Source organism: Lactuca virosa, chromosome 3 (assembly GCF_052849685.1).
Source record: "Lactuca virosa cultivar CGN04683 chromosome 3, Lactuca_virosa_CGN04683_v6, whole genome shotgun sequence".
In the NCBI taxonomy this organism is placed as follows: domain Eukaryota; kingdom Viridiplantae; phylum Streptophyta; class Magnoliopsida; order Asterales; family Asteraceae; genus Lactuca; species Lactuca virosa.
Genome location: NC_136428.1, coordinates 11923840 through 11936712, shown reverse-complemented (window position 1 = coordinate 11936712; position 12873 = coordinate 11923840).

The window sequence follows — 12873 nt, the reverse complement described above, 5'->3', positions numbered from 1 at the left end:
ACAAGAGTTGAAATGTGAGTTGGTCACATCTTTCGTTAGGATGAGTCAACTTCGTGGTCTTTAAAAGTACATTGTTAAGAGTATCCCATATCTTAGATGGAATGGGATGAACCTAGTAATCTTGTATGTATGTGCCCTTTTGATGATTGAGTGTTGTGCCATGATTCTTTATATGTTTTATGTGTAACGGTTTCTAGGATGTTGCATGCTAGATTCCTCTTTGTTTGATGTGATATGTGAGCTAAGGTCATGCTAGATTGAGTGATGTGTATAAATATTATGTGATGTAGGCATCCTAATTATTGTTTGAAAATATTTGTTTAAAATGTTTTAGGACAAGCATGCTAGTTCTATATTATCATTATAGAAGCGTTGTGAGTGAAAGTAGTGTGTGATGTAAAATTTAATAACTACATAAAATTACATGTTTGCATGGAATGAACCCTTAAAGAGGTAATGTGTTAATAAAAGTAAATTCATGATGGAATTGGCACCGCTCGTACCAATCCTTAATGACAACGCACGTATACGTACGTGCAAAGTCGGAGTAGCCAACGTAGTGCACCAGGAGCAATGATTACAGGAGAGAGTCGCACCTCATCTATTGCATTGGGTCGTGCGGGTAACGTTAGTAGCAAACGGGGTTCTTGCCTTCGGGGTTTGCGGTGAATTAATAGACCCTAACTAGGAGGTATTCCTTTTAATAATTACAGTGGTGGTGAGTGGTGATTAATTATTAAAATAAAGCGGAGTAATAATATTATATATTACATATTAATATATAAGCGGCGAATAGATAAAATAAAATTAGTTTCAACGGGGTTAAGGAGAGTAACTAATAAAAGAAGCTCTAAAAGAAGAACTAAAATAAATTGAGCTAAACCTGTGTTTTTTATGCGGTGTAATGTCATTATGTCTTGCTTGTGAGTCTATGACTGTGTGTGGATGTTTTGTGTGAATCAATCTATGATATGTGTGTTCTCTTAACATTGTACTGTAATTGACTCACTTAGATTATGCTAACACTTGTTCTTTGCTTTTTGGTTTTTGTGTATCTAAACAGGTAGCTTGACATGATGTCTTGGTGAGGATGGGAACAATTGGGTAGCTTTATTTAGTATCTTTAGTTATGGTACCATTTGGATATGTTGGGTTTTCATCATTATATTTTTATGAAGTTTCAATTTTGTTGGGTTTGTTTTGACATGAAAGTAACATTGGTTATGTTTTTGAAATAATAATAATAAGTCTTCCGCGACGTATTCTGTTAAAAAGTTTTTGAATTTAAAAAAAAAATTTGGGTGAAAAATCACAGTGCTACAAGTTGGTATCAGAGCTATGATGTGAGAGAACTGAATACAGAGGCTAGTGTTCAGATTCACAGTGTAGATTGGCTCAATTAGGTGCTTAGAATCTACCCGCAGGGGGGGGGGTGTTGATGGTCATAGGATAGTTATATGTAATTTCCTTAATTTTCCCTTCCTGTAATTGTTGTGTGTACTTAAAGTTATTTGTTATTTAGGAACATGTCGCACGTCAAAGGGAATATCAATGTTGGAGGAGATGGTGGGGGCAGGACAACCACACACCCGAGACACCACAGGCCTAGCTAACCCACAGCGAGCGCAGCACTGCGAGTGTTGCTATCATTGCAAACCTTTGGGGACAGCTTGAGGCACAGGATGATGAGTTGCAGAGGCACGTTTGAGCCATGGATAGGATGCAACATGTTATTCGATATGTTGGAATCTTACCCCCGGAGGACGAAGGGGAGGAGAATGAGGAGCCATGAGAGGTGATAGCTGAGAGCCGCTCAGTTACCCGAGAGCGGAGCAGGGAGCCCAGTAGAGAACGTGTTGAGGGACGGGGTAGTTCCTACAGAGCATTCACTAACCGAAAACCCTATGTCTTTCGAGGAGGTGAAGACCCAACATTGTGCATGTAATGGTTGCGCAAGATGAGACGGATTTTCCGTTCAGGCGACTTCATGGAGTCACAAAAAGTTAGTTATGCACCACTGAAGTTGGATGGTGATGCTCTATTGTGGTGGGAGGCGTTGGAATCTGTTGTTCCTGAGGCTACACTTCAAGCCATGACCTGGGAGGCCTTCAGCCAAAGGCTCTGTATCAAGCTACTGTGAGGCAGCACAACACTTTGGCGGTTGCCATGGATGAGGCTATTCGGATCGAGGTTGATTTGGCTACACCGGGGCATACTGTGAGGCAGCGCAACACTTTGGCGGTTGCCATGGATGAGTCTATTCGGATCGATGTTGATTTGGCTACACCGGGGCACACTGTGATTAAGGGTGGGGAGAAGAAGAAATGGTAAGGTTCGTATGAATCCTCGAAGAAAAAGAAGGGTGACCAGGATATGAGGGGTGACCAGCCGAACTACTGTACGAAGTGTCACTCCTCACATAAAGGGTCATGCAGTAGCGACACCATGAGATGCAGACGATGTGGAAAGTTGGGCCACAAGCAAGAAGAGTGAAAGAATAAGCCGCTCTATTATAATTGTAGGCAGACGAGTCATATGAGTGGTCAGTGTCCAAATCAGAAGGTTCAGGCTGGTGGTAGTGGTAAGAAGAATGATGCACCAAAAGTGCAGGCGCGAGCATTTCATATGACTGTTGAGGAGGTCAGACGCGATGATGAGGTATTCTCAGAACTTTTTCATCTAAGTGTTTTGTTGCTATCTGTAATTTTGTTGATGTTAGTGGTGGTAGACCATTCATATTTGCTGATTTATGTGTTTGTTGTGTTTTAGTTCAGAATTTTTCTGAATTTTTGTGTGTTAGACGTTGTGATAGCGGTAGGTAATCTTGTTTTCATGTTTTGGTAAATGTACGAGGAGTGTTATAATGTGATGGTTGGACATACTTTTTCCTTTTGACTTGGACTCCGACTGGGAACAAGTCATGTGATGTCGCCATTCATACGTTCTGGTTGTCTACCAGCCATACTGAGATTCTCTGCGTTAAAAACGTGTGTTAGTACTATGTTTTGTGTGAGGATAAGATCGCATTATGAGGAGAGAAATTTAGGTTCATTCCCATTTTTAGTGCTTTGAGGTGAGCAAGTGTCTAGTGACAGGGTGTGAAGTTTCTCAGCTCATGCGGTAGGGAGTTCAAGGAATCTTGCGAAGATAATTTTCCATTTTGATGATCTTGGAAAGCAGATTGGTGAGTAGCTTTTTGTTAGACAAGTTACAAGGCGAGGAATTAATGCAAGAGTTGAGAGAGTTGGAATTTATCTTGCTTGGAGAAAGACCAAGCAGCTGTGGATGAGACGATTCAAGCTCATTAAGTTCCGATAGGAGGGCATGTACAAGTGAGAAGTGACATAGGTATTTGAAGACATGAAGGTTTGTTACCCTAAGTTATTCGTATTGGTATCTGATTCCAAGGACATAATGATTATAAGGAGGGGAGAATTGTAACGACCCGAAAATCCTACCGTAAACGACGTTAGTTTTTCCATTACTCGAGGAACTATTTATGAAAAATAATTTAGCTTTATGAGGTTAAAATGGAATAAATTAACTAAAAGTAGTATTATTTAATATCTAAAAGAATTAATCAAAATTAAAAGTGTGTAATTTAATGAAATTGATTTATGGAACTATTAGGGTAAAAATAATTCACTTAAATGGTTTATTATGAGTTGAGGGGCTAAGGTGTCATTTATAGAAATCTAATTTGTCAAGATAGCTAGGGTTTGGGTAAAAGGGGTACAGTATTAGAATTAAGGGGCTAGATGGTCAAATTCGGGTATAACCCCCCTCCCCCCCATGTAGAGGGATTGAAGATCGCCCAAGGGTCGTGCGTTTTTCCACCTCCCATTTATTCATTGTGAAGAATCGATCGACCCTCCCTTGAGGGAATAAACGTGTGACGCAAACATCAAGCCAAGAAGAAAAAAAACGAAGGTAAGATTGGGGAGAGGAGGAATCGGCAATCAAAGAAGGAGGAGGAAGGAAGAGAAACCTTGCTCAATCGATTCTAGAGGGAAGAAGGAGGCTGCGATTTTGGCCAAGAATTGGTAAAAAATCATCTTCTAATTTCTTTTGTTGTGTTAATATATCAAATTCCTTGTCAATTGAAGATTATGGTTGTCAATTCTCCTCCTAATTGATGATCATAATCCCATCTTCTTCTTCTTGGGAACCTTTGAAGGTTCATATGGTGAAATTTCAATTGTGTTGGGTGCTTATGATGGCTCAATTGCTGTCAAAATTTCTTATGAGCACCTTCAATAATTTCATTGTTCAAGTTCATGTTCGATCAAAGTTTTGGAGTCACAATTTTTCTTGTTGATTTCTAAAACTTATGTTAACTACCACCATGAACCACGTGTGTCACACCCCCAAACTGAAACGGTGGAAACGTTCGGGGGCGGAGGACGGCATGTATAGTATCACAACAAATGAATAATAGTAATCAAAGTAACAACAACCATTGTATTAATAGTATAATGTTTACATTGTAATTGAATCATACACGTTTGACTCCAAAAGTAAATAACAAGTAAAGACTCGAAGTTACTATGCTCCATCTTCGTGAACCCGGTGCGTGTACCTGTCTACTAGTGTCCTGAGAATACAAGTAGGTTTTGAAAGAGTATCAGCATAAAGCTGGTGAGTTCATAAGCGTTTTGTTTTGGAAAAACTGTTCTTTGTTCTTTCGAAAGGTACGTTATGTTTCTCCAGAAAACCTTATATTTTCTGATAAAATGAATGTTAAGTAAAAATGATTCTTACTAGTTTTTCCTGCGAGTACTTAGTGTATACAAATCATATACAATCCAAATCGAACAAACAATCGATTGTGTGGTTCTGCCCCAACCCCACAACCAAACAAAGAACAGGAAGAGAGGCGGAGGCCACATATTCCACTGGTTGTCGGATCCTCATGTACATAATCCTGAAGTATTCACTAGATACTTACGAAGTTAACTGTATTGGACCTTTGATATCTGTTGAAAGTGTTCCTCAAGAAAATCCAATATTTTCTTATGAAAAGCATGATTAACCCATTCCTTCTATGACTACTTAGTTCATACTAGTTACGTATAAACCAATATCGGATAGACAATTAATTGTGTGGATCTGCCCTAAACCCACAACAAAACAAGGAACAGGGAATGAGGCGGAAACCACACATTCCACGGTCTATCAGATATTCCCCATACGTAACTCGGATGCATAAACTACGAAGTCATGGAATTAATAATGAATATTTGTTAGTTGAATAATGAACCATCTGTTTCTAAAGTACTGATGTTTATCCTGGAAAATCCTATATTTTCCCTAAGTGTAAGTTGTTGAATTATCTGTTCCAAAATCGTAAAGTACAAGTATCTACCATACTTATGTTGTTTAAGCATTGTTCTGTTTGAAATCCTTTGTATGAAAACCTTGGCTACCACCAGTAATATATAGTAGTCTTATTACATAAATAAAACTAGTTGAAAACGTGTTGTCCTGTATACTGAAAGTGGTATTAGTACCCTCCTGTGATCACCTAGTACATACGAGTTATAGAAATCTAGATCGAACAAACAATCGATTGGGTGATTCTGACCTAAGCCCACAAACAAACAAGGAACGGGAAATGAGGCGGACATCACACATCCCACTGCAAGTCGGATATTAATTTCATATTACCCTAATGTACATACTAAGTCATCACATAGTTACTAACTCTATTGACTGTTTGTTAGGTATATTATTACGTGAACGAGTCGTTGTTTCACCTGTGGATTCTTATAACTATACTGATAGATGAATACCAAAACGACGTATTTCGGACGTCGTAAACTGAACAGACGTTTGTCACCCCCGGTTGACTGTAGCTAATAGTCAGGGTGCGGGATTGTCAGTCCCGTATAGATCTATACACAAACTCACGCTCTCCCTCCAGGAGACTCTAGTTACAAGGCGTCTCACACTGTAGTTCTCTCAACGAATCCACGAATAATACTATGAAAACCCTTTTTGTTATTAACATGAATCCTTATAAAATAATATATTTTATTTCATAATTCATAAGTGTGTTCCCTTTATTCTGAAAACTGTGATTACAATGTTTGTATCCTAACATGTTTTGTAAATATAATTTCAAGTCTAGTAGTAACTATTTTCATCATGTTTAGTAAGTTATGTGTTCAATGTATACTAATGATAGGAAAATATAATAAACCAAATTATATTTTTAAACACAAGGTTTCTTGTGCTTTTACTTGTATTCCCCTCTGAAATATTAAAAACTCGGAAAAAAAAGATAGGGGTATGAACTTACCTTATGTGAGTGATTCGATTGTAGGTTCGCGTAAGGATGAGAAGTTCCACGAATGAATTCCCGAGACACAAACGAGTCCTAAATGACATGTAATGGCATATATAGGACTATAATTAGTGTTTTAAACAACTAACATGCAAGGAAACAACCTTAGGGACTAGGAAACACTTGCTAGGAAGTGTTACAATCACATGTGATTGACTAAAAGGGGTTTACGACCATACAAGAGAGTGTACGACCAAGGGGTGTACGGTCACTGAGTGTACGGCCCAAGGGTTCACGGTCAATGTGTGTGTACGACCAATTAGTGTACGGTCATGGAGTGTACGGACGTACACTCATGGAGAAAACATGCTAAAAGGGTGATTTGATCCATGGGGAAACTAGTGGGTCTAATGTTCAACAAGAAGGTGGGCAAAAACACTCGATTTGGACCCCTTTTGGGTGTGTACGGCCAACCTACGAAGGGTTTACGGCCGTACACCCTTTAAGATCATGAAGGTGATGCCGAAATATGAAGAATCGAGGCTTGGATCTAGTGGTATTTCAAGTATAACAAGTTTAAGGTTGAAATACTTACGTTTTTGAAGCCTTTGCGGTGTTCACGGCCGATGATAGTTGAGAGAGAATGGGAGTGATCTCGGTTGGGAGGAGGAGAAATGAGAAGAAAATGAGCACCATATATATATATATATATATATATATATATATATATATATATATATATATATATATATATATATAGAGAGAGAGAGAGAGGGTGGTGTACGGCCGTAGACCCGGTGTACGACCGTAAACCCTTTGTACGGCCGTACACACCTTGTGATGGGTTTTCCGGACTGAGTCAATCTCTCCAACCTCGAGTAAACACATTCTAAGACCAATTCGTACATTACACTAAGGTTAGAACCTCTCAAACGGTCCTTTAATATGGCTAAAGATAGTCGAAACAAGTTGGACCTTGGATTAAATTGATTGACTTTACGATGCGAAATTTCGGGTTGTCACAAGGTGGATATTTTGATGTGATAAAATCATGTTTTGAGTCATCCAATAATCTTCAAAACAATCGCTTAATGTGCTTCCATGAGACTTGGTGGTGGAAGAAATCCAAATTCCTATTTGTGCAACCTACTTTGCTTTCCACCAAATTCTATGTACGTTGATGAGTGGGTTATGATTAGAGTTGTTATTTCTATTTCTTGACATGCTACTTCTGTTAAGAAGTTAGTTTTTACCTTTATGGGTGTTTTTAGTGATGGCTTAATGGGTTAAGTGGTCAGAAAGTCTTTAAAACCCAAAGCTGGAAATTGCGAGAAATTATCGAATCTGCCCTTGTATTGGAAATATTATAGAAACATCATCAGTGGTCGGATTAATGATCCGTAAATTCTAATAGTTTTCATTTTGAGTCTAGCTTCTCCATGAATTTTCCCAGGACCTGTTTTTACTTCCAACATAGGTGAAAATCATCTTTTTCACCAGTTGGTCAGAATATAGCTGCATTTTAGGCAGTTTTGTAATAATCATATAAAATTGTAGAAAAATCGTTTGGACCTTTAAAAGTACTTTATGAAAAGCTAAAATTCTGAGCTTATGTAATATGAAATAAAAATATAAATTTTACTGGTCCCAAGGTTACTAAAACAGCTCTAAACAGGTGGCTGTTTTGGGTCCAAATTAGGGAATTTTGTTTGATGGTTGATTTATGTGTTTAGGTTTTGGATTTGTCAACTTTAACATTATAGAACTCCAATAACCTCTTGTTTTATTGTAATAGGGGCAAGAGTGATACTTCAACTTTTACAAGGCTTGAAGTGTAAGTTCATCAGATCTTTGGCAAATGTGAGTCAACTTCGTGGTTTTTAAAAGTACATTGTTAGGAGTATCCCATATCTTAAATGGAATGGGATGAACCTAGTAATCTAGGATGTATGTTCCCTTTTAATGATTGATTGTTGTGCCATGATTGTTGAAATATATTATGTGTAACGCTATTGAAGATGTTGCATCCTAGATTCCTCTTTGTTTGATATGAGATGTGAGCTAAGGTCATGCTAGATTGAGTGATGTGTAGGAATATTATGTGATGTGAGCATGCTTGTTCTTGTTTGAAAATATTTGTTTAAAATTTTTTAGGACAAGCATGATAGATCTATATTATCATTATATAAGTGTTGTCAGTGAAAGTAGTGTGTGATGTAAAATGTAATAACTACATAAAATTACATGTTTACGTGGAATGAATCCTTAAAGAGGTAATGTGTTAATAAAGGTAAATTCATAAAACTTACACGATTATTTGAAGAGGGTGAAATGTGTAACTCCTTAATTAATTAATTAATATTAAATTAAAAGGGGAATACACAAGCGGGGCTAAGGGTAGTAACCTAGACTTAGGTGTGTATCCTATCCGCATAATGTGATGGCCTTGTGGGTTGAAAGATACATATAGGATAAAGAGCTTAAGCCAACTTTGATGTCGAATGGTTTTTCTAGACAACCACTCGGGACATGGTCGTGGTGCACCTTGGTGTACCGGGACTGGAGTGTTTTGACGATTGATGGAACGTCTACGCAAACACCACGTGGGAATTGGGAGGTGTAACATGATGGAATTGGCACCGCTCGTACCAATCCTTAACGAAAACGCACGTATACGTACGTGCAAAGTCGGAGTAACGAACGCAGCGCACCGGGAGCAATGATTATGGCTGAGATTCGCGCCTCATCTAGTGCATTGGGTCGTGTCGGTCACGTTTGTAGCGAACGGGGTTCTTGCCTTGGGGGTTTGCGGTGAATTAAGAGACCCAAACTAGGAGGTATTACTTTTAATAATTACAGTGGTGGTGAGCGGTGAGTAATTATTAAAATAAAGCGGAGAAATAATAATTATATATTATATATTAAATTAAAAGGGGAATACACAAGCGGGGCTAAGGGTAGTAACCTAGACTTAGGTGTGTATCCTATCCGCATAATGTGATGGCCTTGTGGGTTGAAAGATACATATAGGATAAAGAGCTTAAGCCAACTTTGATGTCGAATGGTTTTTCTAGACAACCACTCGGGACATGGTCGTGGTGCACCTTGGTGTACCGGGACTGGAGTGGTGTTGACGATTGATGGAACGTCTACGCAAACACCACGTGGGAATTGGGAGGTGTAACATGATGGAATTGGCACCGCTCGTACCAATCCTTAACGAAAACGCACGTATACGTACGTGCAAAGTCGGAGTAACGAACGCAGCGCACCGGGAGCAATGATTATGGCTGAGATTCGCGCCTCATCTAGTGCATTGGGTCGTGTCGGTCACGTTTGTAGCGAACGGGGTTCTTGCCTTGGGGGTTTGCGGTGAATTAAGAGACCCAAACTAGGAGGTATTACTTTTAATAATTACAGTGGTGGTGAGCGGTGAGTAATTATTAAAATAAAGCGGAGAAATAATAATTATATATTATATATTAATATTTAAGTGGCGAATAGATAAAATAAAATTAGTTAAACCGGGGTTGAGGAGAGTAACTAATAAAAGAAGCTCTAATAGAAGACCTAAAATAAATTGAGCTAAACCTATGTTTGTTATGCGGTGTGATGTCATTGTGTCTTGCTTGTGAGTCTTTTACTGTGTATGGATGTTTTGTGTGAATCCATCTATAATATGTGTGTTCTCTTAACATTGTATTGTAATTTATTCACTTAGCTTATGCTAACACTTGTTATTTGCTTGTTGGTTTTTGTGTATCTAAACAGGTAGCTTGACATGATGTCTTGGTGAGGATAAGAACCATTGAGTAGCTTTATTACTATCTTTAGTTATGATACCATTTGGACATATTGGGTTTTCATCATTATGTTTTTGTAAAGTTTAAAATTTGATGGGTTTTTTTGACATGAAAGTAACACTGGTGATATTTTTGAAATAATTATAATAAGTCTTCCGCGACGTATTCTGTTAAAAAGTGTTTGAATTTAAAAAAAAATTGGTTGAAAAATCATAGTGTTACAAGTTGGTATCGGAGCTATGATGTGAGCGAACTGAATACAGAGGCTTGTGTTCAGACTCACAGTGTAGATTGGCTCAATTAGGTGCTTAGAATCTACCGGGGGGGCGGGGGGGGAGGGGGGGGGGTGCTGAGAGTTATAGGATAGTTATATGTAACTTCCTGAATTTCCCTGTAATTGTTGTGTGTACTTAAAGTTATTTGTTATTTAGGAACATGTCGCACGTCGTGGGGGGCAGGACAACCGCACACCCGATGGTGGGGGGCAGGACAACCGCACACCCGAGACACCACCGTTTTTTTTAGACCCCACCTATTGGTCGTTAGTCACGGGCCTAGCCAACCCATAGCGAGCACATCACTGCGAGTGTTACTATCATTGCAGACCTTCGGGGATAGCGATCGGATACACAAATTGTCTTTCATCAAGAAAAGATTTTTTTTCACTAAGAAAATGGGTTGTCACAAAGACATACACATTAGGGTTTCACCCTAATGTTGAATATATATTAATCTATACAAGTATACCCCTTGATTGAAGGGATTTTATCTAATCTATACTGAGAACCGATCTCCATCATAAAGATATCGGAACTCATATCTTATATATATATATATATATATATATATATATATATATATATATATATATATATATATATCATTACCTAATATACAAAGATTACACAAGATAACTATCTACACGCTGACACTGATAAGGCTTGAAGTGCTGGCACTGATGCTGATGTAGACATTAGCGCTCACAGTTAGCGTATAGAGTGTTTGACGCATCAGATCATAAGGTGTGACATTACATCATTTGAGACGGAGATAATTTTATGAGACGATGAGACCAATTTTTTTCTAGTGAAATATTCCAAATATTCTAGTATTCTTAAAAATAGAATATATATATATATATATATATATATATATATATATATATATATATATATATATATATATATATATAGAGAGAGAGAGAGAGAGAGAGAGAGATACAAAAATGATATTATAATATTATATGGTTTTAAAATTTTTCATTGTAAAATGTGTTAAAAATATTGTTTTAGAATATTAGAATATTACGTATATTAAAATTTTTTGAACAATAGAATATTAGAAGATTTCACTAGAAAAAGTGGTTTCATGGTCTCACAAAATTAGGCCCGTCTCAAATGAACCTAACTCTATAAATATTATTGCGGTCATTGTTGACTTTTGGTGACACAAATGTAATTAAGTTGGAATTTTTCAAATGAACCTAACTCTTTAATAACATGTTTAATGGTTTATTATTACTATTGTTTACTCCGACAAATAAAAATTTGAGCCGTAACAAAAAATGATCTCTACTCACGTCTTATTTGTCGTAAATATTGTGTACATTTACTCACCAGAAATTACACAGTGAAAATAAAATACTTATAGTGATGTGTTTTTTCATATAGAGTGATAAATGTGTTGGATTAATGTCTAAGTCCATAACTATATTTGGTATGTACTTGACCCGACTCGGCATGGTCCATTTGGGTTGCACTTCACCGACACAATTTATATGGATGGTGTTTTGAGAATAGTATATTTATGATTTATATTAATATATTATAAGTTCTAATATATTAATATATAATCATATTATTTAATTAGTATTCATCAAGAATTAATTTATAATTAATTAAGTGATAAAAAGGAACTAATTAAATATGGACTCTTAGATATATATATATATATATATATATATATGTGTAGTGGGCCAAGTTCATTTAGGTTTGGCTAAGTCTTCATGGATAGTCCATGGAGCTTTAACCCATGGATCCTAGGAAATGAAAGGTCATGGGTATTAGGGTTTAACCCTAATCCTCCACACTATATAAAGGGTCTTATGGTTCATGAAATTATGCTAGTGGCTAGTGTGGATACACTAAAGAGGGCAATAACCGATTTCATAGTGTGAGCTAAGTATCCATATTCTCTAAAGGTTTTCCAAGGTGTTTTGGTGATTTGTGATTCCACTTGAGGCTTCCACACTATTGGGGCTAAGCTCTTAAAGCTTGAAGACATCAAGCTCCATCGAAAGGTATGTCATCTAACTAGAACTTTGTAGTATAGGTGCTTCATAATATGCTAGTTAGGATGAAACCTTGGAATATTTAATATTTGCATGTATAATAGAGAAAACATAGATCCAAGGTTTATAGGGTTGCATGTACACCATAAGAGTGTTAGAATGCTCAAAACCCAACAGTGGTATCAGAGCCATGGGTTGTTTTCTGTTATATTGATGCAAATGTTTTATTTTCAAAGTTGGAAAAAAAAGGAAAAAAAAACATGACGTTTGTCAAATTTTAAGATAATTACTTGTTTTTGTGAAAAACTAATTATTTGTAAAATTTGAATCATTTGCTATATGAGTTGAATTAGGTCAAATTTAGTAAAAGATAAAATGATATGTTTATTTTATTAGTTTTAAAAGTTTGATCTAAAGAGTTTTTTGAAACCTCCATAAGTTATGGATATGAAAAGGTTTTAAAAAAAATTGATTCAAAGTTTTTTATGGAGTTA